The sequence below is a fragment of the Eublepharis macularius genome, chromosome 5, assembly GCF_028583425.1.
Source record: "Eublepharis macularius isolate TG4126 chromosome 5, MPM_Emac_v1.0, whole genome shotgun sequence".
In the NCBI taxonomy this organism is placed as follows: domain Eukaryota; kingdom Metazoa; phylum Chordata; class Lepidosauria; order Squamata; family Eublepharidae; genus Eublepharis; species Eublepharis macularius.
The window spans coordinates 14801684-14815527 of record NC_072794.1 but is presented as its reverse complement, the minus strand read 5'-3'; the positions used below and the strand labels follow the sequence as shown (position 1 = coordinate 14815527).

The 13844-nt window shown below is 45.3% G+C and overlaps 1 pseudogene; it reads right to left on the bottom strand.

Annotated features, from left to right (window-relative positions):
• Window positions 1-12704: 12704 nt before the first annotated feature.
• On the bottom strand, window positions 12705-13844 carry LOC129329943 (craniofacial development protein 2-like; annotated as a pseudogene).

The following is a 13844-nucleotide window of genomic DNA, read 5'->3' as shown; positions in this document are numbered from 1 at the left end:
ACTGTTTGATGCTGTAAATGTGATCCTATTGGATAGTTTTTGTGTTATTTAATGTGTCAAATTTTAATTGCTCGTGCTCTGTTGTAGCATTGTTTCAGGTCTGTACTGAATTTCTGCTTACTTTCAAAACTCTGCAAATTTGCACTTGCGTTCCCTATTATATTGCTTATTGACAGTCCCAGCTGTTGATCGTCATGAGTAGACATGGGCACGATCTGAATTACAATTTCAACCCCCCCCCCCTGATTTTGGCGTTTGAGCCATCGTGACTCAGCTAATTGGTTCTGTCCACTGCAACCGATCCAGCGGTCGGGAGTTTGCTTGTTCGGGACTTGATTGGATGGGTCAGCTTCTGTTTGGAATTGCAGACGCTCTGGCACCAGTAATTTATTCCTGGGGCAATGGAGTCAGGGCGGGGAATGAGCTGTGTTTGCCCTCCTTCTGTCACCCTCGAAACACGAATGGAAGCCCAGCTTTCCTTGATTAGCAGGCTTCCTTCCAACCACGGAGCAGCAACCCAGGGGAGGGAGGGGGAAGAGGGTGTTCTGAAGCCATGGGCACAAAGGAAAGGAAAAAGGCAGCGCGGGAGGCTGGGAGGCCGCCCGTGCCGTTCGCCTTTCCCCAGGACAAGGGGCATGTGGGCAAGCCAGCCGCCCCTTGTCCTGGGGAAAGGCAAAAGGCAACGCGGGTGGCTGGGAGGCCGCCCGCGCTGTTCGTCGTTCCCCAGGACAAGGGGGGTGCAGGCAAGCTAGCCGCCCGTTGTCCTGGGGAAAGGCAAAAGGCAGCGTGGGAGGCTGGGAGGCTGCCTGCGCCGTTCGCCTTTCCCCAGGACAAAGGGCGCACGGGCAAGCCCGCCGCCCCTTGTCTTGTGGGGCAGATGAATGGCGCGGGCAGCCTCCGAGCCACTCGCACTGCCACCAGCTCCGCAGCACACTGGGACAGCCGGCTTGCTGCATGGGCGGGGGTGACTCAGGAGCGCGTGTGCGCATGCAAGAGCCTGACTACGGTTGCCCTGGGCGCTGGCCTCCCCAATTCCCGATTCTGGACCAGAAACAAGACTTGATCGGTTAGAATCGGTGACCTGCATTTGGCGGCAGCCCAGATCCACGAACGGCTTAATCGGAATTTTTTTTTGGATCGTGCCCATGTCTAGTCATGAGGCTGTTTCCACACTGCCCTATTATAACGCATTTCTCCTGCCTTGAAGCCATGTCTTGCCAACTCGCTTTGAGAACTCACCGTGCACAGGCAGTGCCCGCAGGTGTGATTTGTGTACCTTTAGTAAACAAACAGTTCCATGCATTAGGGTTTATCTCATGTTCCATATCACTTCAGTGCTTTTAACAAGTATATCCACTGGAGCTTGTTCCCAGAAAATTGTTCTTAGGACTGTACTGTTACTTTCTATTGGATGCTTATCCCATGTTTGAAACACAAATAATAAATATATAAGCAAAGAAGAGAAGGGAGAAACTCATCTGAGCAGAAAGCAGCTCGAGTAACCTGTACATCAATTTCCGCTAACCCAAATGGAACACAGTATTAAAAAGGGTATTAAAGAGCTTAACTTTGGTTGGATCGTGCCTTTCTTCCTTAAAATGCTTAAAAAGGAAATCCAGTGGTGTGTAGAACAGTATGCTGCACAATGCTTATGTTTCAAGTTAATTTCCAAGCCTGTATGACATGGAAACTATCCCGTTCATATCTTCCTCGCCTAGATTAATGTATGAACTTTTTTGCATGTCTCCATAGCAAAGGTCATTCAAGCAGTTCAGAACATTACTATGCTCGCCACATGTTCCCCCAGTAGTGGGAAGTTTCAGAGGTAGCAAAGGGTTCCGCATCCTTTGGATGAGACTGTGCTAGAAGTTTTTAATATCTTCATAATATTTATAAATACACAAGTAGAGTGAGGTTTCGGGGGGGAGAGCGAACCTGCTGAGCACAGCACTGCCTGCATCCAGTTTCTGGAGAGCGTAATGAGCAACACATTACAAAAGAAGCTCGCAGAATCAATTCAGGCTTTGTTGCTGATGTGGCTGGGGCGAGGCGAAGGACAATGATGGTGGAAGAGGAAAAGCCGAAAAAGAGATTGCTCCTCCTTGGATCACCTTGTGGTTGCCGCCATTCCAAGGTGACGGCGGCAGGAGCAGGACGCTTTCCCACCCTCTGCAGCAGGGGTACTGTGGGAGTGATTCCGCATACGTTGGATAATGCACTTCCAATCCTCTTTATAGATCATTTGGAACAGATTTTTTGTGTGTGCGGAACAAGAAAATCCACCTCAAATGATTGATAAAGTGCATTGAAAGTGCATTATCCAACGTGTGCGGAATCAGCCTGGGTCTAGTCACAACTTTAGGAAGTTTGGTGGATTTTGAGGCATTGGGCCAGATCCACCGGGGTGAGCAGTGTGGAAAGAGCAGCTCTTCTGCCTGCCATGGGGGTAGCAAGAACTGTCCAGCAGCTGTTGGCAGCAGAACATCACTTGCCATTTTGTGGTGGCCAGCAGACTTGCTGGGGAGCAACGCATTGAACAGTGTGGGGCCTTTCGATGCTGTGGATACACTGCCCTATGCCTTGCCAATGCTCCAGGGGCTGTAATCAATAAAGCTGTGGCCATTTCTACCAACCATGCTGTGTCTGTGTATCATTCAACGTAGCTCCGACCGCACATTGCTCATAGGATGCAACAGTCTCCCACTGTTAAGCTTTCATTAAGCCACTAAAATATACTAAAACTACTACCGCTACTACCACCACTACTAACAATACTAATACTGTCAAAGGCTTTCATGGCCGGAGAATGTTAGTTGTTGTAGATTTTTCCGGGCTGTATGGCCGTGGTCTTGGCATTGTGTTGAAATATTTCCTCCCCGTAGAGGTGTTCGATATATTGTCGAAGGCTTTCACAGTCGGAGAACGTTAGTTGTTGTAGATTTTCTGGGCTGCATGGCTGTGATCTTGGCATTGCACAATGCCAAGACCACAGCCATACAGCCCGGAAAATCTACAACAAAATACTAATACTAATAATACTAAACAGTAGAACCACTACTACTGATGATAATGTAATGTTTCTGGCTCTACAGATCACACTAGCTAACGAGGAACAGTTTAAAACAGTTATAATATGGAGAGCATGGCTTTCACAACTTGATTGGTTCTATTGACTGGCCTGTGAAGGTGTCTTTCTGAACTGTTCCAACAGCCTGTTGAGACCATCTGATAAAAAACAAGCAACAGGAACACATTACAATGATCTATGGACTGTAATGAGTTCCCTTACATGCAATCATCGGATGGAGGCGGTAGAACTGGAATACATTTAACCAGGAAACAGAGTCGTGAAAGTTTTGTACTGTTATTGTTATATTAAAAATGGATAGAATGACATGTTTATTCCTGTTATATTCATTAGTATACTGTGAATTTTGCATCTAGCACTTCCAGTAAGTACTTATAAAGTACGTTACATTGTTATTTGACATCAGTCTTATTGCGGTAGGGTTTCCCTTTGTATTGTAGATTTACCATGATACTCCTCTGTTTTTTGTCTTATAATATGGAGAACAGCAACTAAAACATCTTGTTAAGCAGTCTCTTTGAAGATAAAACCAAAACCAGACTCCGACTGGAGCCAAAGGGATATTTTACTGTGTTATTAAGGAACTGGTAATTTGTAGATTTCTCTGAAGCCTCAAAGAGACTTCAGATCCCTGGCTAGATCAACTTCTAAAGAACTGGAGGAGGGCAGATCCTGGAAGCAGAGGCGAAACCTCAATCCCTCAGTCATTCCCATCGCCAAAGATCATCCACTGGAGCCTCAGCTGCTGTCTGGGGAGTCAAAGGGATACCACTGCAGTGTGCTGGTCTGAGGAAGACCTCCCAGAGCCCATGTCCTGAAGATCAACCCTGCATGGGTCAAACATGGCTCCGTCTGAGAAAGTCCCTGTGGCCAGACTGCTGAGCTCTCTGGGCATGCTGGCCCCAAGACAGCGGCAGCCCCAATATACATATTTACTGAAAACGTAGTCTTAGTCCCTCCCCTTTCCTAAGTCAAGTAAAGAGGGCAGAATTAAGTCTTAATCTGTTTCTGGAGGACCTAGCACGTGACTTTTTACAGGAGCGGTAAAGCATGGAAGCAGAGTATTCCTTTTTTGTTGAATTCTGGTCCTTCATTGAGGCTTCTCGGAGCCGTTATCTGGCATCTCCTGCTCCTTCATTTAAAATCCATAAATCTGGAGGAGGATTGTATGGCTTCCTCCCAACTATCTGTAATAAATAGCTACAGGAGCCTCGGTTCCTTTGAGTATCCTTTTGCAACACAAGAGAGTCCAGTCTATGACTTCCTCCTCTGTTCTTTTCCAGGCCAGAATCACTGTAATTTCAGGACAGCTAATGGAATTCCAAAAATTCGCTGTGAGCTGTGACATGGAATACAGTCACTTAACTGCTAACCCTAAGCAACTTCCTGCTGTGGAAAACAATTCATAGGATCATATTTTGCATCACTCTTCTTCAGCAAAAATTTACTTTCACTTCTCATTCTGGCACTCCGCTGAGCCACAAGTGCATCACCATTCTTCTGATTGCAGGAGAAGGTGATGTGCCACATGGGGTCCATCTTAGGCTTGACAGGTGCTTGCCGGTGGAGGGCAAATGCCCAGTGGCTTGCCCCTCTGCCTGCTGATCACCAGCGATCAGTGGGAGATGGCAAGCTGCCTGGCAATTGCCGGAAACCCAGGCAAATGGGTAGTGCATGCACTTCCAGTTAGCCCAATGACATCACTTCCAAAAGTTATATCATCACACTGGCCGCAGAAGCTCCTGGACTTTGCATAGGGCTAATTTCAGCCCCAAACAGGCCAATTCTTAACAAATCATCTGTGTGAAGTGCAGGTGCAGTCCCACGGGCAGTGTGACGACATCACTTCTGGAAGTCATTATGTGTTGGATGGGAGCGTGTGAAACTGAAGAACACCGAGTACTGCCTTTCCTCCCACCGGTTGCTGGGGAGACCTGGCAACCCTTGCCCAGCTGTTGACATCTACAAATGACTACTGCAAACAAGCAGCCAGCAGAGGTTGTCATATCTGCTAGGATCTTGACCACTGTACGTGGGTCCCATCTGCATTGAAGTCAATGACATCCTGCTTATTTGGTTACAGTTAAGGTGGTTGTTTGGAAGAAGTGGTGTAATTTCCAGAAACATACTGTAGGTGGAGTACAGACATGCCTATGCGGGTTTTAACAAATGCTTCTGAGTCCACATCACCATCTTGGTGATTGAAGGAGAAGTGACTTGATGGCTGTTGGAATCCAGATGCTCCTACAACCCGACAGATGATTGACATTCTCCATCCAGTGTGGGTAGTGCAAAAAGGAGCCGGGGCAGCCGACTAAAGACATTTGTGCATTCAGAATTTCTTCAGAAAGACGTCTATTGCTTCTCATCACCTGAAATCTTCATATATATATATTTTGTTACAGTTACAGCCCTCCTTTGCTCCCAGCCGTTCTTGCAGTTGCAACGAAGAAGGCCCCATCCAGGCTTACATCACATCTGAGATCAGCAAGATTTTACAGGGTATCAGCTTCCAAGAGCCAAAAACTTCGAAGGGAGCTTTAACTCTTGAAAGCTTATACCCCATAAAATCTTATTGGGCTTCAAGGTGCCATTGGACCATAATCTTACTATAAAAATAGCCAATACTCTTAAGACAAGTATATAGTTGAAAACAATGAACCAGCGCTGTGGGGACATGAATGGGCCAAGAAATTACCCCTGGACTGGAACCCCAAACAGGTACTGCAATCAGTCCAGAAAAACTAGTTACACACTCAAGAAAAAGCTGGAAAATATCTTAAATCAGGAACCAGAAGTATTCAGAGACGGCACAGGAATTCTAAAAAGTATAATAGCCAAGTTGAGAATGCACAGCCCAAGTTTCTCAAGATCAGACCTATTTCTAATAGCATTGACCTCAAAGTGGATGCTGAATTGGACCACTTGGAAGAGGAAGACATTCTTTCCAAAGTGGCCTGGAGCAAATGAGCTGTCCCTGTTTTAGTTCCTTTGAAAAAGGCAGGGCAGTGCAGCTTTAGGGAGATTTCAAGGTTGGGAAAAACCCAGTCTTGAGGATGGAAAGGTATCTGCTGACGAGGACTTATAGCATATTCGCAACCTCATCAGCAAGGAAACGATTCAGCAAGATCAATTTGTCAGAAACCTACAAGCTTATAGAAGATTCCAAGGAATACCTCATCATCCATGCTTCAAAAATTATATATCAGTTTAATAAACTAGAGTTTGGTATTGCATTAACTCCAGCAATCTGACAAAGGGCAGTTGTCAGTCTATGGATGACAGGCTAAGGCAGATAGACCCTGTACTCTCACAGTAAGAACTCCATGATCTTGCTTGAAAAGGCTTTATTCAGGAATCAAATCAAATCCACAGATATGTCCATAGGACTGATCAGACGAAAAGCAAGCAAACAAGCAAGTTGACAGGAATAACTAAGAGCGGAACTACAAGTGACAAAAGGCACAGGTTGGACGCTTGTCAGCTTCCCTCAAGTTTTGATGGGAAATGTAGGCATCCTAGTCTTGCAGCTTGGCTCTCTGACTGCTGTCCAATGGACTTTTCAACTGTCACTTGTCCAACATTCCGCCAAGCTGCCTACATTTCCCATTGTCCAACCTGTGCCTTTTGTCACTTGTAGTTCCACTCTCAATGTGTGAAAACCATTCTTATTATAGGGCTCAATTAATCCTTTCCCCCTCCCAATAGTAAAACTTAACTTTTGGCGTGAAGCAGTCTTGACGGCTTCTCTGAATCAGTTTATACCAGGAAGGCAGAAGATTAAACATGAAACAGTTATTCATGAGAACGGACAGTGTACAAGGTCAGAAGCACTGAGAGCTTCAAAGCAGTTAGATAAGGCACCTGCAGCTTCATTAGGCCTGTGAAATCAAGGCAAGTTATGGCATTGGCAATGTGACATCAAGATACAGCATTAGCAATGGTTCATAGTAACAGCTCAGCTTCAAATAATGGCATGGATGGGGTACAGACATCAGCAGTGGATAAGAATTTGTAAGGTAACCCAAGGTAACCCAAGAACACAGATGATATTATGACATGTGAAAATGAGGAAAAACATCTGAAAATCTTGGAAATGGTACTGAGATGCTTAGAACAATATGGGTTAAGAGTCAAATATAGAACGTGATTATTTAAAGGCAGTCATGTATTGTAGATGTATTATAGATGCACGAGGCTTACAAAAGGTGTTCAGAGAACACCTGAGCAGTCTTGAAAGCTTCACAGCCCAAGGAAGTCTCACAAGCCAGCTCATCTGCATTTGCTAAACGGTTTGGTACAAAATGATCAAAAGTGTAAATGGTTGGTGACACAGACGGAGTGCTAGGACAGCTGGCCATCTCAGCGGGAGATACTCTAAAAGACCAGCTGGTGGCAGTGTAGAGACCCAGAGAGAAACAAAGAGAACTTCCAAGGGTTGGCTTGAGAGAGTGGTGTACCACCAGGCAGAGACCCAGTACAGCTGCTGAGTGTCTCGACCTCTCGGAGGGTCCAATGCAGAATGGCGCTCATTAGCCAGTGGGGTCATTCTGTGACACCTGTGAAGAAACCTTCTTACATGCCAAAAATGTGCTCACACAGTGTGATCCACCCTTGCCCTTTAAGCTAGCATATGATTCTTGTCCACATGGAATAGGAGCAGTAATATCACATGGGATGCCTGATCATCAAGAAAGACCAATAGCATTCGCCTCCAGATTTTTGGGAGCCGCAAAAAATAACTATCCCTAAATAGATACGGCCTAATTGGGAGTATGGAGGGAAGGCAGCATAGTATAGCCCGATCTCGTCAGATATCAGAAGCTCAGCAGGGTTAGTACTTGGATGTGCAACCACCAAGTAAGGCTCAGCAAAAGATGGCAATGGTAAACTACTTCTGTTTCTCACTTCCCTTGAAAGCCCCTTGCTGACGTAGCCATAGGTCAGTTGTGACTTGACGGCACTTTACACACATGAGTATAAACAAATTCGGTCAGTGTCTCTATGGAAGAAAACTCACTCTTATCACTGTCCATTAGCCTTTAGTTTCCATCCTTAATCAGCAGATGGGAATTTTCTTAACAGCTGCAGCTCAAAGGGTCTCTCCTCTTAGCAGGCTACATTTAGGCTCTTGAAGGAGGACAATGCTGTCCTTCAAGCACCTACACCAGAGAACGTTTCACGGCTGCATTCCTTTTTTAGAACAGCTCGACTATTACAGTAAATTTCTTCCAAATCTAATGACTTACATGGAGTGCTCTAAGCGAAGGCAAAATGGAAAGGGACTCGAGAATAAGCAAACGTATTTGAGGAAACAAAGAAACTTCTGCATTCAACTGCATTTTTCATGCACGGCGGAGGCTCTCTTCTTTCGCAACTGACCAATGATGCTTTTCCATATTGATTCCTTTTCATGCTTTTCTTGATGGAATTGCTTTTCCTTCGCGCACACTCAGCTCTGCTGAAAGGGATTATGCACAAATCGAATGTGAAGCTTGGTGCATTATTTTTGGTGTAAGAACGCGTTGCTCCTATTTGTATGGCAGGCATGTTGTTTTATTGACTGAACATTGACTATAGGTACAGGTTTATTATTACAGTCTGCAACCAGCACGTAAAAAACCATTTGCAAATCAGTTTAAAAACAGTTAAGACTGGATACAAGAGAAGAGCAATACATAAATATAAAAGAAAAATAAAATCATCATAAATTAGTTGTTTAAAAGGTTAAAATACATTCAGTCTGCCTTATGCGAGTTACGTTGCTTGTAGACCTGGGCACAGAATCTTGCTACTTGACGTGTTGTCTGGTGATTCCGATCAGACAAAAGATAATCAAGTTTGATTTTATTTGAACTTCCAGGGAATCTTTCTACTAACGGACTGATGGTTTCCGCTCTAATTTTACTGTGACTTGGGCGGTTGAAGAAGATGTGCTCCATTGAGTCAATTTCTCTTAGGGGACAGGAGCAAAGCCTAAGAGAGTAAGGGACTGCTTTAAACTTTCCTTCCAGCATGGCAGAGGGTAGAGTCGAACTTCTAGCTAAAGTAAATGCCCTTCTGGAGTTACTGGATTCAAGAAAGTAAAAATAGGCTGCAGGAGCAGCAATATATTTAATAGTATCTGAAGAAATAAAACCTGGTGCTCTAAGTAAATCTGTTTGTCTTTCAATGTCTGTCACTCTCTGCTTAATGAGTGATTTTGCCCGGTCTAAACCCATGACTAGCAAACTTTTGAGGGGGGAAACCCAATTTTCCCAGGGATTTCAGAGTCGCCTTTTGCCAATTAGATTGAAATTTGTCTTGGAATAACTGAGGGAGCAGACCTTGTGGGTTGAACATTGACTATTGTTTAATTGTTTGGACCAAAATGGAATATTCAGCAACAGCTCATATGCAAGATAGTGGGCATGGTTGTTATTCACTTATTCTTAAACCATTTAATGCTGGACGGAAATTAAACCCAGCAGTACTGATGGACATTTACATCTCCCTAGCCACAAACACCATCAAAGATTCTTCCAATGAAATCTTTTACCTCAATTGAATGGATAAGCTGCTGATCACTAGCTATTGTAGGTCTGGTCCTGGGGCAGGCTAAGACGTAGTCAGAATCCAGTCCGTAGGTCATGTTTGAGTCGTGTTTCAAGGTGGTCTGAAGTCACAAGAGCAAGGAAGAGTCAGGATCAGTGATGGCTGGGTGGTTGTCACTGGGACCGATCCGGGTCATAGTCCAAGGTAGTACAAAGTTACAGGAGCTGGGCAGAGTCAGGATCAGTGGTGGTGGGGTCGAGGGTGAAGAGACTCATTTCTTCCACAACCGGCCTCTCTCCCTCTCCACCTTTTATACCGAGGTGTTCATTCCTTGCCGAGCAGCCCCTGGCCTGGGCGTGAGCTCTCTTTGTCCCCAATTGGCTCCAGGTGCCTCTGGATTGCTATTGCTAACTGTGCACTTCGCCTCCTCTCCTATAGTTTGCGCTAGACTCTCCTGCGCCTTTGCTCCCACAGCTCTGGCAATAAGGTGAGGTGGGTAGGGGAGCACTGCTAGGCGATGGGGGAGGTGAAGTGGGGAGTGCAGTGCTGGTTGGAGATGGGAGCAAAGGCCCTGTGGGTAGCTGCGGGCTGGTGGTGTGTCCTGGGCTGAGACCAATGTGAGGGAGTCATCATCGGGCAGTGGTCCCCCACTGGGCAGGGTAGCTGAGGCCTCTGGCAGCAGACTATCTGGAGGCAGTGGCAGGTAAGGCCCGGATATGACCATTTCTTCCTCCTTTCCTGAGCTGACGGCCTTGTCAGGGCTGGCTGGGCCAAGCTGAACCACAACACCAACACTACTATCAGGAAAGAAAGTGCTGAGGACAATGTCCCCTCTTTTGTGTAAAGCGTGATCCTGCATAGTATCACAAGGATGGAAACTCTGGACATCAGAGTTGTGCTTTATGGGGGTACAAAGGTAATGAAACCAAGATCTTTCCTGTATGATATTCTAGATGATCTTCATAAAGTCTATTCTGGTATTGCACAAATGAAGGCTGCTGCCCGGATAAATGGCTGGTATTGACAAAGATATTGAAAGGAAGGCAAAATATTATTCTACATGTTGGCAAATCCAACATGATCCAGCACCTGCATGCCTACAGCCCTGGTTGCGGCCACAAAGATCTTGGACACACATTCAAATAGATTCTGCAGGACCCTTAAACGTAATGATCCCAAATGGCATGTCATTCAAAATGAATTTTTATTCCCAATCCCCAGTCCAATCCTAGCCATTTAATCATGTCCGATCCTTGGCTACTCTGTAGATCGTATCCCTCCAGGCCTTTCTGTCTCTGACTGCTTCTTTCAATTCCTTCATGTTCAGTCCGGTGTCTTTCATGATGGTATCCAGCCAGCGGGTTTTTGGTCTTCCTCTCTTCCTCATTCCACTCACCATTCCTAGCATCATTGATGTTTCTAGTGAGTTGGTCCGCATTACGTGCACGAAATAACTGAGCTTCTGCTTTGTAATCTCCCCCTCCAGAGACATGTCAGGTTTTATGCGTTCCAAGACAGCTTGGTTTGTTACTTTTGCTGTCCAAGGGATCCTCAGGAGTCGTCTCCAACACCACAGTTCGAATGAGTCAATTTTTCTCCTGTCCATTTTTGTTAAGGTCCATGTCTCACATCCATAGGTTGTTATAGGAAACACAATGGCTGTGACCAGTCGGCGCTTGGTGCTTATTGTGACATCTTTGCATTTCCAGATTGAATCCATGCTGACCATTGCTGAGCGTCCAAGTGTGATTCGCCGCTTTACTTCAGGTGTCCAGTCACCCCTGTTATTGATTTGTGAACCTAGGAAAACAAAGTTATCAACCACGTCGATCTCATCATTGTTTATCTTGATATGGACTCGTTTGTTAGTGTTGATCATGATCTTTGTTTTTTTGATGTTCAGCTGAAGCCCCATTACTTCACTTGTTGTCTTTAGTTTCATGATCAGAGTCTTCAGATCTTTAGCCTTCTCTGCTAGCAGTGTAATGTCATCTGCATATCACAGGTTGCTGATTGTTCTGCCACCGACCTTTACCCCAATGTTCATCTCATCCAGGTTGAGCTTCCTCATGATTACTTCTGCGTATAAGTTGAAGAGGAATGGGGAGAGAACACAGCCTTGTCTGGTGCCATTTCTGATCTTAAACCAATCTGTGTCTCCATATCTAGTTCGTACTGTCGCTTCTTGGTCAGTGTACAGTGATCTGATCAGTCTGATTATATGGGCTGGTACTCCAATCTGCTTCAATGCAAGCCAGAGCTTGCTATGGTCGACACAATCAAAGGCTTTGGCATAGTCAATAAAGCAAATATAGAGGTCTTTGTGATATTCTTTTGATTTCTCCATAATCCACCTGAGGTTGGCGATATGATCCCTGGTTCCTCTGCCTCTGCGAAAGCCGGCTTGGACATCAGGCAGTTCATGGTCGAAAATGTTCCCCAAATGCTTCTGGATGATTTTCAGTAAGATCTTGCTGGCATGTGGTATAAGGGCAATTGTGCGATAATTGGCGCAATCCCTGGCATCACCCTTCTTAGGAAGGGGAATGAATACTGATTGTTTCCAGTCCTTTGGCCAGGTACAGGTCCTCTAGATCGCTCGACATAGAGCTGTTAGTGCAGCTCTTGGGACAGGCTTGAGGAGCTCAGCTGGAATAGTATCAATGCCTGGCACCTTGTTGTTTGGGAGTTGCTGAATTGCCCATTCTATTTCACTCTCCAACAAGTCTGGTTCCAATTCGCTATTATCTAAATAGTCATCTGGTTGATCATTAATGGGGCTGGAATACAGTTCTTCTGTGTACTCTCACCATCGCTCTTTGATATCATGTTGGTCACTTAGCTCAATTCCATCTCGCCCCTTGATGGTTGCTTGACAAGTAGAAAAAGGCTTTTTTATTTGTTTCACTGTGGCAAATAGTTGTTTGGTGCGTCCATTCTTGTATGCTTCTTCGAGACTGGCGCAGTGAGCATTCAAATGTTTGTTTTTATCCTTCTGGGCTTCTCTTTGAAATTCTGCATTTAGTCGCCTTGCCTCATCCATCTTACCCATAGCCTTGGAAGCTATTCTCCTGTCTGCAATCTAGATGGTATCCTCTGTGAGCCATGGTTGGGTTTTGATTTGTTTCTTGTATGGCACATACTCCTGTGCAGTTTCAATGATGATATCCTTGATTTTCTTCCACAGTTCATCTGGGTGGTCATTTTCAATGTTGAGAATGTCAAACTTGTTCTTTACCTCTACGTTGTACTGTTTTGGAATGTTGCTCACATCGAATTTTTTCTGTATGATTGGTTTCTTGATCTTGCTGAGTCTTACTCTGATTTGGCGGCAAGAAGCTGATGGTCTGTTCCACAATCTGCACCTGGGAGAGTCTTTGCTGCTTGGATCGAGCCTCTCCACTTTTGTTGACAGAGGATGTAGTCAATATTGGTTTCGATGCTGACCACATGGAGATGTCCAGGTATACAGGCGGCAATTTGGTTGAATGAAGAAAGTGTTGGCAATCCGGAATTTGTTCTCTTGGCAAAACAGTACAAGATGGTCACCTGCTTCATTCTGCTTTCCTAGTCCATGACTGCCAACAACTCCTGTGACTTCCCCATTGCCAACTTTGGCATTGAAATCACCAATGATGTAAGTGATGTCATTTTTGGGGGTCTGGTTGAGTGTGCTCTGGACATTCGCATAGAATTCCTCAATATCCTCCACATCTGCATCTGCTGTTGGAGCGTAGACTTGGATAATGGTTAAATTTAGAGGTTTCCCTCTAAGGTGGATTGTCATTACCCTGTCACTGATGTACCTGACATTTTCGACACACTTTGCTAGCTTCTTATTGGTGATGAAGGCCACACCACGTCTTCTTTCGTTGTTGTTACTCGAGTAGTACATAACGTGCTCACCCGAGTTGAAATCCCCAGAACCAACCCAATGCAGCTCGCTGACTCCCATGAGGTCGACACCAGTTCTGTCCATTTCCTTTTTCACAATGTCTAATTTTCCAATGTTCAATCCTCTCATATTCCATGTTCCAATAGTGAATGATTCTGTGCAGCGCAGGCGATCATTTCCACCAGTCACCCTATCAGCAATCAGGCCCTCATGCGGGTTTGTCCTTTTTGCGTCACACATATTGGTCTGGTTACTTCGGATCGTCCCTTGCTCATCCCCAGCTCGTTTGATGCTGTCCAGCCTGGGTGTCCCACCTTCTAGCACCAT